We start from the raw sequence: 16342 nt of genomic DNA on the forward strand, positions 1-16342 counted from the left end.
GATGTGGCTCTCTTTCCCCCCTCCCCAGACAGCCTCACAGGAGCCCATTCAAACACATCAGTCACTTGACTTTACACCAAGAAAAGCTCTCGCCTATCCATCCCCACCCCTGCGCGCCCGCTCGATCCCGTAACCCCAAAGTGAATTCTCCCGCGTGCGTACGAGGCTGATGGATGTGACAGTAATGCTCTGTGTCACTTTGTCGACGCTGAGAGCGGGACCCTGCTCGTTGGAGAAACAACCGCGGAGGACGTGCGAGCACACCCACGGGCGCCACGTTCACAGGCCGTGTGGCATCTGCGGTGTCTCGCTGCCTGACAAAATATTCACGCCTTACCCTCTCCCCCTCCTCTCCCCCCTCTCTCTCTCTCTCTCTCTCTCTCTCTTTCTCTCTGTCTCTCTCTCTCTGTCTCCCTCTTTGCCTCTCTCTCTCTTTCTCTCTCTCTTTCTCTCCCCCACTCTCTCTCTCTCTCTCTCTCTCTCCCCATCTCTTTCTCATTATCTTCTTTACCCAGCACCTTCAGGTAAATCCCTCGCATCGCTCACACTTTGAATTGTAAACCCACGCCAATGGGAGGTACCAACTTACAGTAATATATGGAAACCTTGCATGCAGCACACTTCCCCTCCTGGAGAATGTCTGGACCAGGAAGAGAAAGACAAATGCACACAAAGTTTCAAAGCATATGGTTTGATGACACGCACATAACATAGTGAGATTCCCGGATCATAATTTAAGCAAACACATATGGCTACAGAAGAAAACAGGACTGGAGAAGCAGACAGACTGAATGCTACATTACCATCTTTTTTTAAAGTTCTCGGCAAGTTACATTTTGGTGTTTCAGCTCAACTCCAGCAGCAGCTATCCTCTTACTGGGCTCTCTGCCTTTTCTTCTTCAAAGCAGTCAAATCAGTTCATCACAGTATGTTCACGTCACCTGCAAGTGACCTAGTTCTGCACAAGTTTTCTCTCAAATCTAAAAGCTTCCTGCAGTGCAATATCTTATCGTTTCATAACTTTGATGTTATTTTCACAGAAACGAATTGTATAAAAGTATAGACTTAATTGAATGTTCATAAGCTCTAAGACTTTGAAACAGAATTTCAATTACCTTCAAAGTCAAATATCATTTTGAGGCACTATACAGTTCAGTTCTTTTATCTCAGATAAGCTGTTCTTTTGAGTCTCTTTGTTTGAGAAAATAAAACTGTATTCTGAGTTAATTACTTTTCTATGGGTGCAATATTAAATGCCCATTTATGATTGTGATGATGATTATCAATCTAAATTGTGTAATTTTAAGAAATCTTCACAATCATTGAAATCTAGGATGGAAGCCCCTCTGTTGTGACATGTGACCATTCCCTTGGTTTGACAAAAATGGAGTCTGTCCCCAAAATGGGAGATGAACATTCCACTTTGATAACTACATGAGTACAAAACTGACAATTTCCTTTAACTAAGAATAGTAAATGACTTGTTGCTAAATGTAGCTTTTTGTTCAAGTGTGGACCCTGAGGATTCCAGTAGTCCTTCTCGACGATGAGGCTTTAATTTGATTGCTTTGGCGTCTGGCATTTCAAAATTGGCTGTGTTTCCCATAACATAAAGGAGAGGTAATTGCAGTTTATAAAGGTCTACGGTAACTCTGCTTTCCCTCGGCACACTGAATTAACCTGTGGTCTACTCAAAGCAAATTGCTCACTTTGAACAGGTTCAATTTATAATACTATCAATAAAACATTCACACACAGATGTGAAAATGTGGGGTTAGTCATGTTGAAAAACATAATCCTTGTGTATAGTATTTTGCTCCACAAAACTGGAAGAAAACATGTGCCATATGCCTCTGTGGAAGAAATTGGGATTTCCTGTGAGCTTACATTATTCACTGATCAATCATTAGTCACTGGATACTAGTTAGTGTGTTCTCATGTGAGCTTGCTATTAATAAGAGTAGATTGTGTCTATGTGTCAGGGTTAATAGTTCGGTGTCAGGAGAAAGTATTGGGTAAGCGTCCCATGTCATGACTACAAGGAGAGCTCCAACTATGATCTCTCTAGTCTGAGAGTGGTCATGGGTTGGGAGCTGTGAATCTCTTTCTCTGAGACTTTTGTAACGTCATTACTGCCTGACTGTCACTATCTATATTTACATTCTTGAGCCCTATAAAAGACGGTCCTCCAGCCTTCAGAGCGGGGAGAGACATGACTGAGACACAAGACTGGGTTGTGTCGTCATTTTTTGTCTGAGGTCTGGTTTTGTCTGAGGTCTGGTTTTGTCTGAGGTCTGGTTTTGTCTGAGGTCTGGTTTTGTCTGAGGTCTGGTTTTGTCTGAGGTCTGGTTTTGTCTGAGGTCTGGTTTTGTCTGAGGTCTGGTTTTGAGTTCTGGATGTTATTAAGTTTATGCAGTATTATCAATCTGCAGATTGATAATACTGCATAAACTTGATAACATCCAGAACTCAACTGAACTTAGTCACTCTGTTTTGAAGAGATGGACAAAACACTTTCTTCATCCCCTCTTAACTCTTTAGCATTAAGAAGACATAGTGAACACAAGCTTGCACATTCAAATACGAATGACTGCATCCTTGACTTCCTTCATCAACAAAAACCTCCAGAGACAAATGGTACTGGAAGATTCCCCATTCACTATCTTTTTGGGGGGAGAAAACAATGGGTGTTGGATGTCAAAGTGTGTTTCAGCATCATCTGGAGCAAAAACACAAACATCGACACTGAATGAGAGAGAGAGAGTGTCTTTTATGCAGTGAAATACTGCAGAGAGGGCGGATGAGCCTTTGTGAATGCACCGCGGTCTATCCAAGCCAGTGTCCCGGGGGGCTCTTCTCCAGCCATCTGCAGACAAGAGAGGGGAGAGGGAGCGAAGGGAGACCAGAGCCCACTGGAGCTCTCCAGAAACGCTGAATCAAATCAGCTCGACCAGCTGCGAGACGAGGAGGGGAGTCGGGGAGAGGGAGAAGGAGAGGGAGGAAGAGAGGAAATAGCGGGGTGAAGAAAGGGCAAAATCGACGAAGGGTGAGGCCGTTACAGGCCAAGGGATGAGAGGAAATGGTGCATATATAGAGGAGCTTGGACTCACCTGTCCCGATGGGAGAAAAAGGCCAGTCAAAAGAAACAAAGAGCTTCTCCTGACATTAGGCAGGGTTGTTATGTAACCCACTGAGGGCCTACTGAACCAGACGTGATATTAACCATATTATTTTACCCCAGACTGGAAGTGTAAAGTCATAGACCTTCAGCAAGATGAATTATGACTTTACTTTTAAGTGGGTCACCTCAAAAACTCTGAATTGTGAAAAAAAAATGGAAAAAAATGAGAATAAACTCACACACTGCTGAGATTTTTATACATGCGAGAAAAGTTCAGCAACCAATTATAGCGAGGGGTCTAATTGCAGAGACGGGCAACTGATGAAACATTGGTGTTTTTAATGTACATGTACACATGTTAATGGATTTCTTTTGGAAGCCATCACGAATAGCAAACAAAATAATTGCTTTGTTTTCCTCCAGCTGAAGAAAGCCTGGAGCGAAATCTGAAGAAGGCAGAGGCAGACAACGGTGAGGCGAATGAGGTAGTGGAGGAGGAGGAAGAGGAGGAAGAGGAGGAGAAGAAAGAGGGTGCAGGCAAGTCTGTAAGTAGCTTAGCTGCCAGATGAAATGCTGACTAACAACACCTGGGCTTTGAGGGACGCATCAAGGTGGAGAAAACAAGCTCTGACACAAGAAAACAAACAACTGACGACCAGCTATTCACTTTCACTTAGAAACATCCCGGCTCAGGTCAACCCACGGTCAATATCTCCGGCTCCAAACCATGAAGTGCTGGAAAAAGATTCAACGTTGTGGGCAGAATGTGGAAGGTGCACACAGTGAGACCACACAGTGAGACCAAAATGGCACTGCATGGGGTATGTATCTCTTTAAGAGAGTTAGCACGTTTGCTTGATGGACCGGGCACTAGTTCTGTCACTGTGGTGTGCATTGGTCTCTGATCTACACCATTCTAGACTTAAAGTGCCTGGGCACGCCTTCGACTGGGAGCTGTAGATGTATTGCTGGTAAAGAACTATTTCTGGTGGTGAATAATTCATCTGTTACATTAGTGTAGAAATGATTTAGAACTTCATAGCGTTTGCAGCAAGCCATTTCTACCTGTGAAATTCCACAATCAATTTGACCACGTCTGCGCCTGGGCTTTTGAGATAGCTTCGTGGCTGCAGTTCACATATATTCAGAAAAAGAAAAGCTATGGACAGAAAGTCCACAATTATTCCTCTTGGTCTCAAGTTTGTGTTGATGAATGTCCGTCGCATTGGTTGAGTGAGCTGATCACCTGCTTGGAGACAAGCGCCTCATCACCTGTAAGAATGAATCACCGTCTTTAATCAGCTTCAGACTTTCTCGACAACGCTTATTCTGCATGTGGGGAGAATAACACAGCCCTTGATGGAGCTCTAATGGTCCACAGCTGATAGCCTAGGAACTAGAAAACCGAGGGAGAGACGCCGCCGCGTCCTGTAGTATCACTAGAGAGCAGGCTCCGGTCGGTTCAGTTCTGCATCGTGAGCACGTACATTAATAAACGACAGTCTCCGAAATGACTTATGAGGTTGTGTAAAGGCATCATCCCCCTGAACAGTGTGCTGTACAACATAATCAATTTCAGTTGCGCACAAACACATGCCACTTCATTATACAAATAATAAATGAACATTAGGTTGTTGGTAATGCAACCAATTTGTCTTTCTGAGTGCCGCTAATGGCAAGAGGCACACCGGGGTGAACTCGAAAGAGAACTTCAGTTATTCCAGCACCTTCTATAAAAAAAAATTGAAATACAATCAGTGTTGTAATCTCCGAGTGCAACTCTGCTGGAGTCAATGGTGCTGAAAGAACAGCCAGTTCAATCTAATATCAATCAATCACAGGAGCTGCTCTCACTGAGTAAAACTACTAAGAACAGGCCAGAGAGACAGCGATGTAAGGATTTCCATAGCTATACATTTGGCCCACAGCTCAGTTGGTTTGATGAAGCAGGCCTCATATATGCCATTTCCTTTCTAAAAGATGGATACCAAAGAATACGAACTGTTCTTCTAAAGCATACTGAGTTACAGCTAAGATAAACTGCTGTATTGACTCAGTTCTGGACATGTGACTGTTAATCACCAGAATGTCACCCTGACCCTCCACTCCATGATTATTAGCCTACCGCCGTTTCAGAAACTACTTCATAACCCCGGTATAGCAGGGATTTAGCTTCACTTCAGCTGAGTGTCTGGAATTTGCCCACAAGTTCTTGGAATAACATATCATTTGTTTCCCGCGACTACTAATATCCATTGAAAGGTCATAAGGACACAGAGAGTGGGCTGGTGGTGCGACAACTCTGAACTCTGTTCTGTTCAGGTCTGTGGTTGAGTAATCAAGGCTACTATAAATCCTTAAGAGGCAAGTTTTTGCCCATGTATTATTTCCATAGTGTGTTTTCTTTCATGGTTGTGCAGCCTGTAACTCACGTGTTGGTAGCGACAGCACTAGGCATGCAAAAAAGCAAACCATATCGAAAACAGTATTCACTCTGTGTGCAGACAAGATTTGCGTTTGGTTTCTCAATAAAATCAATGCGTGTGTGCGAATGGGTGTGTGTGTTTGTGTAATTCTTTACCCATATGCAGGAGAATGCCAGGTGGGTCAGAGAGCCAGTCCCTGAGGCTGTCCCCTCCACAGGACAGTATCTCTGGACTAGGCAGAGCTGGGCTTCCCTGGGCCAGACAGAGCTGGGATTGTGCTGGGCTGGGCTGGGCTACACTGGTCTAGCCTGATCCTGCCCAGCCTGGCTCAGCCCAGACCTCCCTGCTCACTCAGCAATTGAATGAAACTGATGAATCATTGCTGTAAGTCCCTCGTGTATCCAAGATGCAGAACTCAGCACAACATAAGCCACAGTGAAGCCAGCTTTGCCTCAGACAAAAAGAGAGAGGGAGGGGGGGGGGGAGAGAGAGGGAGTAAGATATATACATACACATATAGACAGAGAGATAGAGGGGGAGTAAGATATATAAAGACATATATAGAGAGAGAGAGGGAGGGAGAGAGACCGATCGACACACCCTCCTTGGCTGGTCCAGTCCAGTGGCTCTGGAAATGTTTCCTGTGCCCAGGCAATCGTAAACAGGATTTATGTCATTTAATTAAGCATTTGTACAATCACCTTTATTTACAGCTGCAGACTGCCTGCATGCTGCGCCTTGGAGATCAGGCCAGACCGACTCGACCAAGAGGGTCGTAATTTCTGCCCTCTACCTCTCATTGTTCCCGGGATGGGAGAGTAGGACGCCTATGTCTGTATACTCTGTGCTTGCTCGTGCATTGTATTTACATTCATCAGAATGGATTCCTTTTTAAGGGCGTGTCTTGTTTTGTTTGATTTGAAAGTGAACGACCTTTTAAGGCACTGAGATATGCAGACAGGGGATGTGGTCTTATCGACATGGATGTTTGATGAGCTGTGACGTTAATTGCTCTGTCACGTGACTGTGCTCTTGTACTAGTAGTACTAGCAGTGGACTGGTCAGTACACATAACAGTGTGTGTCCTTTCCTGGTTCTGGAATAGCCTACTTGTTTATTGTAGCATAATATAAGTCGTTAGAGGCAAGTTTTGCTCTATGTATGTTCTCCATCGTGTTTTCTTTCACGCTTGTGCAGACTGTTTTGTAGGGGGTGTTTGGAGACACAGAGATGAGCCATTGCATGTCCCCATTGTCTGAATGTTTTAATACTGCCCTAAATGGTCAATCATGCCAAGGGAAGACGATCGCCATCTCTCTGTGCTATAGTGACCTCTACTGGACAAACTCATTAAATTGAGAAAGAACGGTAAAGGCTGTAATACAGCCTTTATCCTCATATATATATATATATATATATATATATATATATATATATATATATATATATATATATATATATATATATATATATATATATATACATTTAGGTATATATATTTAGATACATAGATATATATTTAGATAGATACTTTATTAATCCCGTGGGGAAATTCAGGTATCTTATCACAGCTCTTATACCAAAAACAACCACAGACAATATGCACAGACGACACGATACAATACAAACAGACGACACAAGAAGGCCATGTACAGTGTAGATAAGATGAAAACGTAGAACGTTTTTGAGCTGCCCGCTACGGAGGCTGCTGGACTGTGCTGCCAGGACACGGTGGAGGGGATGACCGACACGATGGCCACGATGGCCCAGAGCTCGCCCCGCATCTGTATCTTCACAACAACAGCTACCGCCTTCCTGACCAGTCGCTCCAGCCTTAGTGTATCTTATATTTATATATATATTGGCTATATTAGGATCATTTTTTATATTGTATATACATTATAAAAGATGATCCTAATATAGCCAATATTTGTTTATTTTTTACTACTTGTCATTACCTCCAGTCTAGCCTTACAATAACCATTTCAGTGAATTTTAAGCTTGAGAGTATGCACACATGCTGGTGTTGCTGGTGTTTTTGTCTCGTTGCATTTCAACAGTTGGCCCTTTATTTGATGGTAAGTCCTCAGTTGTATGTCTGTTTCCCCCATCATGGCACATGACAATCCATGTGTCCGGGGCTCGATTCAGTAATGCACAAACACACTGTCACCATTGTCACTGTTACAACAGGACGACAGGGTTCTCTATCAACACCCTCATTGTCAGCCAGTGGCACACATCAATACAACTATCTACTGTTCCTATAAATGGCTGCTGGTTACCATACTATTTCATTAGTCACATGTTGCTGAAAACGGAGGTCTCGGTGCTAACTTAATAGGCTGTTGGTAAACCAAAGATATGTCAGACCTTGAATTGCAATGAAGATTGTTATTTCTACTGGCTGGATTTTTGGGGAATATTATGTTTATGTGGAAATGAGTATGATAAGGATATTGTGATCCTTATCCTTATTGTGAGTCCTCACTGTATCGTACAACATAGTGTAGAATTGGATTAGTTCACTAGAGGGTGCTCTAAACACATTTCCTTCTTTTGTCGCCTGATGCTCTAGCATTCAAATACTATAGCCAAAGCCGTTTTCTGAAAACATTTTAATGAGTTGGCCCTGGGTTGTGAATCTTTTACAAACTAATTTAGACAGAAAATAAACAGTTGTTTTTTTCTGAAATAAAATTGTAGAGAAACAGTGCAACACATACTGGGCAAAAGCCATTATTTGATGGTAATGAAAATTCTATTTATTGTTCATAACGTTCACGGAAGCAACAGAAATGCACCTCGTGTTAGATCCGAACTAACATCATTACAGTCCACCCAGCCTTCCTCTCCCTCGCAACAAGCCCTGCTCCTGGCTCCTAAGAATAGCCCTGCCATTTCACTTATTTGTTTATGTGCATCATGTCCCTTTTCCGACCATTTGTAAAGGATGATGGGAGACGAGTCTGAGCTGGAACATGCCACAGGCCCCGAGGCTTGATGGCTGAATACAGAACTCATATTCTTATTATGGCTTCTGTGAAGAGGCTCTTGGTAGCTCTAGCCTGAAGAGCTCTGCGGGGGAAAAAAGAAGACCGAAAAAAAGAAGAGAAGAAGAACTGAAAATGATGTTGTTGCGGACCATTGCGCTCGGATTAACCAGTCACGAGACCCCACTGGCACAGAAACAAAGTGATGGGGCCACAGAAGCAACGTAAACAATGACAACAGGTCAGCTACGGGACGTTTACTCTCATTTACTGCCAATTTGAGTGCAGTGATTCAGCCTTTCGAAATGTCTGCCTTTGAACTAATCGCCATGCGTGTAAAGTGAATAGAAGTGTAATGGGTTTTAATGATAATGTTAGTGGCAAACCGTCTGTGAAGAGTTCAGTGCGCGGAGCAGACTGCGAGCAGCGCACGCACCCCGCCCATCGATGTTGAACAGACGGCCTGGGCAGCCTTCCCTCTTCATGGCTCCATAACTTCCTTCTCCACAGATGGGATCTGTCACCTGCAGTCAGTCTCACAGGCCTCACGGCTTTGTCCATTTGAGACTGATCTCACACACACACACACACACACACACACACACACACACACACACACACTATAAACCTTATGTCTGCCTCACACACAACACATCCATCCTAATACTTAAGACAGTGACATGCTACATACCATTACATTTTCTCAATAAGTCAAACCTCTGCTCTAAATAGTTTCAGTATGTGGTGTTGTGGGATGGTACACATTGAAATTGGTACGCAAGTTGACGCTGTCACATGTACGAAACACTTATTTGAAGTCATAATGGAGTAATTCTATTAACAATCCTGTCCTTTCATGGTGCGTTTGGAGACAGTGAGGGTAAGAATGGATAAAAATAATTCCTGTCAAGTCAATAATGACAAAACCAAACCTGCTCATCCAGAAGCTAACCTTCGTAGAAGACAGACAGCCAAGAGCAACATCAAGGATTTCTGGTTCATTCAGGGATGTACTTAATACTGACTCCCAAATCTGGGGAAAGGGCTTCAGTACAGTTCTGTCCTTCTTCAATTCTTGAGTACTAAAGTGAAGGAGTACCTTGAAGAAAAATAAAACTGAAATTGTATTTAATTATGTAAAAACGTTTTTCAATCTAGAAAGCAAAGGGTAAGTGGGAGAAAGTGATCAGAAGACAACCAGAAGTACTCACTCATGAATTAATTCATTCACACCCCAAGCTAACAAGTATGCCCAAACCCTGTTATCAAAATAAGTTGCTGGAAGTGCCTTTGGGGAATTACTTGTACTGTGCCACACTGCAAAGGCCTCCTCCGGCCTTTTTACAGTAAAGTTGAGACCTGTCCAAACATCATCACAGGAGGTAACTATCATTACAATAAGTACCAGAGTTCACGAAGAGTTTGCATGGCTATTTTACGTCACCGTAAGTACCAAAGTAATCGTTGCTTGCTTACATTTTTCACGCGCACGCCTTTCTTTTATCTGGAATAAGTGTAATTACACTGTATATGTTTAATCATTGTGTTAATCAGACTGTGTTTAGTAATTAGACTGGACAATGATTTGTTAGACAATAGATATTTCTGTGCATCAAAGGGTTAACACATTAAAACGTCATAGTAGCTTGAAAGTAATCCCTTTTTTGTTCTCTTTAGTGTCTGTATATGCGGAAACTATTTAAAGGGCAGCCTAGTTCTTTTGGCTGGAATGTGTTCAATAGTTAGATAAATATCCAGCCTCTTCTAATGGCTTGGCCTAGATTTTCCACCTGCAGAGCTGATATTTTTGAACCGTTTTATCTAACCGAAAACATTTTCTTCAGTTCACGCAGAACTAAATCTCCCTGTGTTTTTCACTCTAGGCTACCCTTGAGAGGCCCTTTGAGTTGAAACGGAACTTGATCATGTTGAAAGACACTGTAACAGTAGTACCTGTGCTCCAGGCTGCTTTTACATCCTCTTCTTCAAACTTATTTTGCAGGTGGTCACCTTTTCGCTTGAGTCTAACGGGAAGGTTTATCATTCATGTGTACTATGTTATTGTCAAAGGTTCTTGAATACCTACTTAACAAGTAACCTGATCTGTATGTGAAATATCAGAACATAGCCTAAACATAATTCACCGCCCTTTGACTCAGGTCAGGTTTACTAACATAAGAGCCCTTCCTGACCTCTCTCTCTCTTTCTCTCTCTTTTTCTCTCTCAGTCTCTCTGTCTCTCTCTCTTTCTCTCTCTCTCACACAAGTCAGCGCAGCATGTAAGCTTCCTTGCTTGAATCCCTATTCCTTGGGTGGCTGGTAGCCGCAGAGGCAGATCAAGCAGAATGAATCAACATTCACTTCTGCGTATGTCGAGCTGCAGGGGGCTGAATAGGTAATTGGAAAACAATGTCTGCGTAAGTGAAAGGTTTGCTAAGCTCAGCGCAGATCAATTGAAGCCACACGGGAGGTGAGTCTTGTCAGTCCCATTGGATGTTTGTGCCAATCAGCTCAAAACAGCATGACATTTACACTTCTCTCTCTCTCTCTCTCTCTCTCTCTCTCTCTCTCTCTCTCTCTCTATATATATATATATATATATATATATATATATATATATATATATATATATATATATATATATATATATATATATATATCTCTCTCTCTATCACACAGCATTGCACTTAGGATTCACTCACACACAAACATGCACACTGCAGTGACAGTGACAACGAACGCATGGCAAGGACAGTCCCCTCCAGAGGGTACTTCCTGCCGGCACCAAAGTGCAGCCACACCAGCGTCAGTGGACACCAACCCTCGCGGTCCAGGGTCCTGCTGGGTAGCATGACCTGGTGGGGGGGGCTTGGGAGTGGGTGGGGCTTGGGAGGGGGGGGAGGGTTTAGGAGGTTTACCTCCTCTCCATCGTATTTATGTTCTTTTTTTTTTCTCTCGCTACAATTGATCTGTGAATCTCGTTAGGAGCTTGATTGGAGAGAGCCCACGGACAGTCATGGATGGCTTGTTCTTAACTGCTCCTCGTTTTTTTGGATGAGGTCAGTCGGATGCTCTGAGGTGATCGATGGCAGCGATTGGGGGGTCAGGGTGGAGGGAGGGACCCGGCTGTATTTGATTTATGCATGTCTGGCTGGGTCAGGTGACCAGGGCAACGTCAATGGTAATTGAATTGCAGGAGGAGGTTTGCAGGAGAAGGGTCTAAGAGATCTGGAGATGTGTCGGTGCCTTAACTCACATGTGTCGGTCACGACCGCGTTAGGCGTGCTTGCATGCATTCGGTTTTGCAATCACGTCAACGTGTGTGCGCATATGGGGGTGTGTATGTGCACATGGGTTGGTGTCCTTCTTGACGCCATATGCAGAAGAATGCCATGTGTGTCAGAGAGCCAGTCATCCACCCCCCCCCAACCCGAGGCTGTCCCCTCCACAGGACAGTGTCTCTGGACTAGGCTGAGCTGGGGCTAGGCTGGACAAGCCTGGGCTGGGCTGGGCTGGGCTGAACGCAGCCCCATGCTGGGAGGCCCAGCCCTGAGCACGTCCCTTGGGGACTCTCCATTATTTACACTCTGCTTTCCTGTGGCCCCGATGAGAGTTGACAGGAGGAGCCATAGGAAGCTCATGAATAAAACAGCCGGGCCTAAGAGCAGGAGGGGGTGGGGGACGTCGGAGGCGCTCGGGGGGGGGGGGGGGGGGGGGGGGGGGGGGGTTAGAGGCGCTGATTTACAGCGCACGTGCCAGGAGGTGCCAGAGGGAGGAGGTGAGAGGGAGGGAGACGCCCTGTGTGTGAGAGAGCGAGAGAGAGAGAGAGAGAGAGAGGTTAAGGGTGAGGGAGAGAGAGGGAGAGAGAGAGAGAGAGAGAGAGAGAGAGAGAGAGAGAGAGAGAGAGAGTGAGAGAAAGGGGAGAGAAAAAAAGTGCAAAGGACTCGAGGCCACAGGACACAGAGAGCGAGACAGTAGGGGAATCCAGAGGGCGGAGTGGCAGAGGGGAGGAGGTGAAAGCTGGCGGGATCCAGGGAGGTGTTGGAAACAGACGCCCGCTGTTGTATCGTACCACAGAAGAAATGACGATGACATCATCGGCCAGATGCAGGGGGTCTTTGTTATTGTTGTGCCTGCTCACGGGCTGGGTGGTGAGCCAGGCAGGTTCCTGTTGACAGTGCCTCCGGATGAATGGCACAGGCTCGTTTAGACTGCTGCATGCTGTGAGACCACATTTTCTCCATCATCCTGTACAGTGTTCATGACATTCTCTCAAACGATGCTGAAGTCACGGATGACCGACAGTCTGTGATGGCCCCTGCTTTTTGCAGCGTGTTGTATGACATCATCTTCATGCTTCCACTCCTGCGTAACCTTTCTTGTCTTTGACGAATGACACACTTTTCCTCTCTCGGGTAAAACCGTTGCCGTTGCCGTTGTCATTGATTTTAGGTGACTGCTCCTTTCCAGGGAAAGATTCTCTGTTGCGGCGTGACTGATATTCGTGGTGACTTTTAACAGGAAGTGGAAGTACCTTTCATAATAACTTCTCTCATCACCAGCCCCCCTCCCCCCCCCCTCCCCGGAGAGTCTCCGTCCATCTCCCAAGGCAACGCCCTGGCTGGCGATACCCGATGACATCATCCGATGAAGCCATCATCCTAAACGTCAGCCGGATGCCAAGCAACAGACTGCATTTTTATAGGTTGCCTCATTATTTTGTGTGTGTGCCTCACTCGCAAAAATCGATCTGGCTAAACGAAGCAAATAACCTTGAGACACGAGAGAAGGAATTACGAACGCCTCCCAAACGAAGCGCGATCCCCTCAAGAGCAGTGGCTAATGACAAGCAGTAATGACACTAATGAACTTGGGGTCCACATGCTCTGTCTTTGCTTGCCTTACTCCATTAGGTGGGGGAGGTAGCGGGCTGCTTGTCTGTTGTATCAGATGTCATTCACGATGCGCTTGAGTGCTTCTGCTCCCACTGGGGTCCATCTGGACAACCATCTCTCTCCAAACAGGATAGAATATGACAAGGCCCATTGACAATACACTCGAGCTCGTGCACATATTTGAAATCCCCCTGGTTTGTAAAAAAAAAAAAACGTGTCTAACAAACAACAACAGACAGAGAGCACTACAATACATCATCATAATCACGGCCGTAATCATCCCAGCGCTTTAAACGACTGATACTGTGCAAGAAGCAGAAGCTGTTTCAAACAATTGTCTGTTGACGGCTCATGAAGTCTTGGCACAGGAACCGTTCTCACACATGCTAGACTCTGTTTGGTTCTCACAATCGTGATGTGCACGTGTGGCTGGTAAAAGGGATAAATGAGATTATCACACTTAGCTTGTTTTCCGCCCTTCCTCTCTGCAGCCCTTTTCAAGGGAATTCCGTGAGAAAGAGAAAAACGCGGCTGGGAAATGAGTCTGCGTGCGGGAGAGATGGGGGGGAAATGAGGAAAACACAGGGCTCATATTTACTGACTGTCTGCCTGCACTCTTTTAACTGTAGATGATGATGAGGGATGTTAAGGTTTGGCTGTTGTCAGTGGTGGCCTGAATAAAAACGTAATGTATTTCATCTTCTCATAACCCATGGGCTTCACTCAGAACAGCAAGACTACTGTAAAAAATATGTTGAATTTAATTTGGGTCTTGATCTGTTAAAACAATTATGAAGGGGAATAGTATTTGTTGAAAACACAAACTCTGTCACTTGCAGCTAGACACACACACACCACGCACAAGCACTTTCTGCCCCTCTCTCTCTCTCTTTCTTGCTCTCTCTCTCTCTCTCTCTCTCTCTCTCTCTCTCTCTCTTTCTTGCTCTCTCTCTCTTACTCTCTCTCTCTTTCTCTCTCTGTCTCTCTGTCTTTGTCTCTCTTTCTCTCTCTATCTGTCTCTGTATGTCTCTCTGTCTTTGTCTCTCTGTCTTTGTCTCTCTCTCTCTCTCGCAGAGACAGTGGGTATCAACCCAGTTCTCCCTTCGTCCCTCTCGGAGGTCTGGGGAGTGACTGAGGGAGCCATGTGCGCCCTCCTCCACCGCCCCCACCCCACCACCGTCCCTCTCATATGTGCCATCGAGTGGCAGCTGCAAACTCCCCCGCTCCCCATCCGATAAAAAACAAAAAACAGAAACAGCCGTCCAGGCTGCCCACAGAAAGTGGATCTGTTTTACAGCTTTGTGTTATGACCGACAGCGGACAAAATGGCTGAACGCTGAGTGCAGGAAGACGTCGCACAAAGGTTAAGGGTCTGTCAAGGGTTGGTTCAAGTGGGAACTTTACATGCATGCATGCTTGGGGTATTTCCTTGCTCATTTGCTTGTATGAAATATAAAATGAACACAAACAACAACAGTTTTGAAAAAGGTAGAGTGTGGATGGATTTGTTAGGAAGGCAGACCGTGGATTGGTTTTTAGCATTTGTGCACTTTCCCATCTGCCTGCTGCCCTCAGGGAACTGTGAGAGGTGTGGAGCAGCCTGTGCCATACGTTCTGCTACACATTAGTAACTCCCTGACACAAAGAGGGCAGGCCCTTCCCGGAAAAAAAAACAACATCCAATTAGAGAAGGGAAAAACAGACAGCTACGAGACAAATACATGCGCATCTGTGTGAATGTGTTTGTATGTTTATGTGTGTGTGTGTGTGTGTGTTTGTGCATAAAATAACAGAATGAGACACGTACTTGCACACAAACAATGTGTGCATTTGCACAGACACGTACAGTATGTACACAAATACACACGTCTCATTGGCTTGTCGTCTCACACATGGGCACTTGCACATCATGTTGGTCCACAGTGCTGTGGACAGACAGACCTGTTTACCAGGCCAGAGGAGCGTTACCTATGTGTTTTAGATGAGAGGGAGGCTCAGGCAGCACACAGGAAAGATCTTTATCAACATCTACTTGAGAGAAGTTGGTGGTGCCAAGCGGTAATACCCACATTTAGTTGTCAGGAACTTGTTTTCATTTACACATGGGCCTGCGAATGACCTGCACACGTCAATTACAATAGCCTGCTCACGGAATGGAATGCTGAATTCAATTATTGAGTGCTCATCTCAAACCTGTACCACACAGAAACAAAGTGTGAATAACATTTTGAGTATTGTTGTCATGGCCGTGTGATTGTGTGCGCAAGCTAAATAAATGAGCGAGGAAATTATGCCATGTCATCCTAGCATGCTCCCGTTCAAAGAGAGTATTCAGAGAAACTCATTCCTTTCAGTTGGTTGATGGAAGGCTACTTAAAGATTTATAGCGGTGAACCTGAAAAAGTGCATTCCATTTATTTTTAAGCAAGAGGTTAAGATTCAACATGGTGTGATTTCATAGTTCCTTGGATGTCAACGTTGGACAGCCAAGCACAAAGTCCCAAACAACCTCTGCCCATCCCACTCCTGATATGTCACCCTGTTTGTAAATGTTTTATGCTAATGCAATCAATTATTAAAAATGCTTACGCATCCATCCCCAATTCCTTCGGGGAATTAAGAGCCCCTCTGTTGAGTACAGAGGTCCAAGGACTTGTGTAAATGTGTGGTTCGAGGATTTCACCTCAGAAGAGCCCACTTAGGCACTTAAATAACACGTCCTGAGCTCAGATGGACATGCACCAAAGTCTGGAGAGAGAGAGAGAGAGAGAGAGAGAGAGAGAGAGAGAGAGAGAGAGAGAGAGAGAGAGAGAGAGAGAGAGAGAGTCTAAACTTTGTTCTGACATCCTCCCTGCACTGTAATGATCCAACCACATTAATGAAAAAAAATGCGCAAGCTCAAAGCTCC

Source organism: Hypomesus nipponensis, chromosome 24 (assembly GCF_054491055.1).
Source record: "Hypomesus nipponensis isolate SF chromosome 24, ASM5449105v1, whole genome shotgun sequence".
Taxonomy (NCBI): domain Eukaryota; kingdom Metazoa; phylum Chordata; class Actinopteri; order Osmeriformes; family Osmeridae; genus Hypomesus; species Hypomesus nipponensis.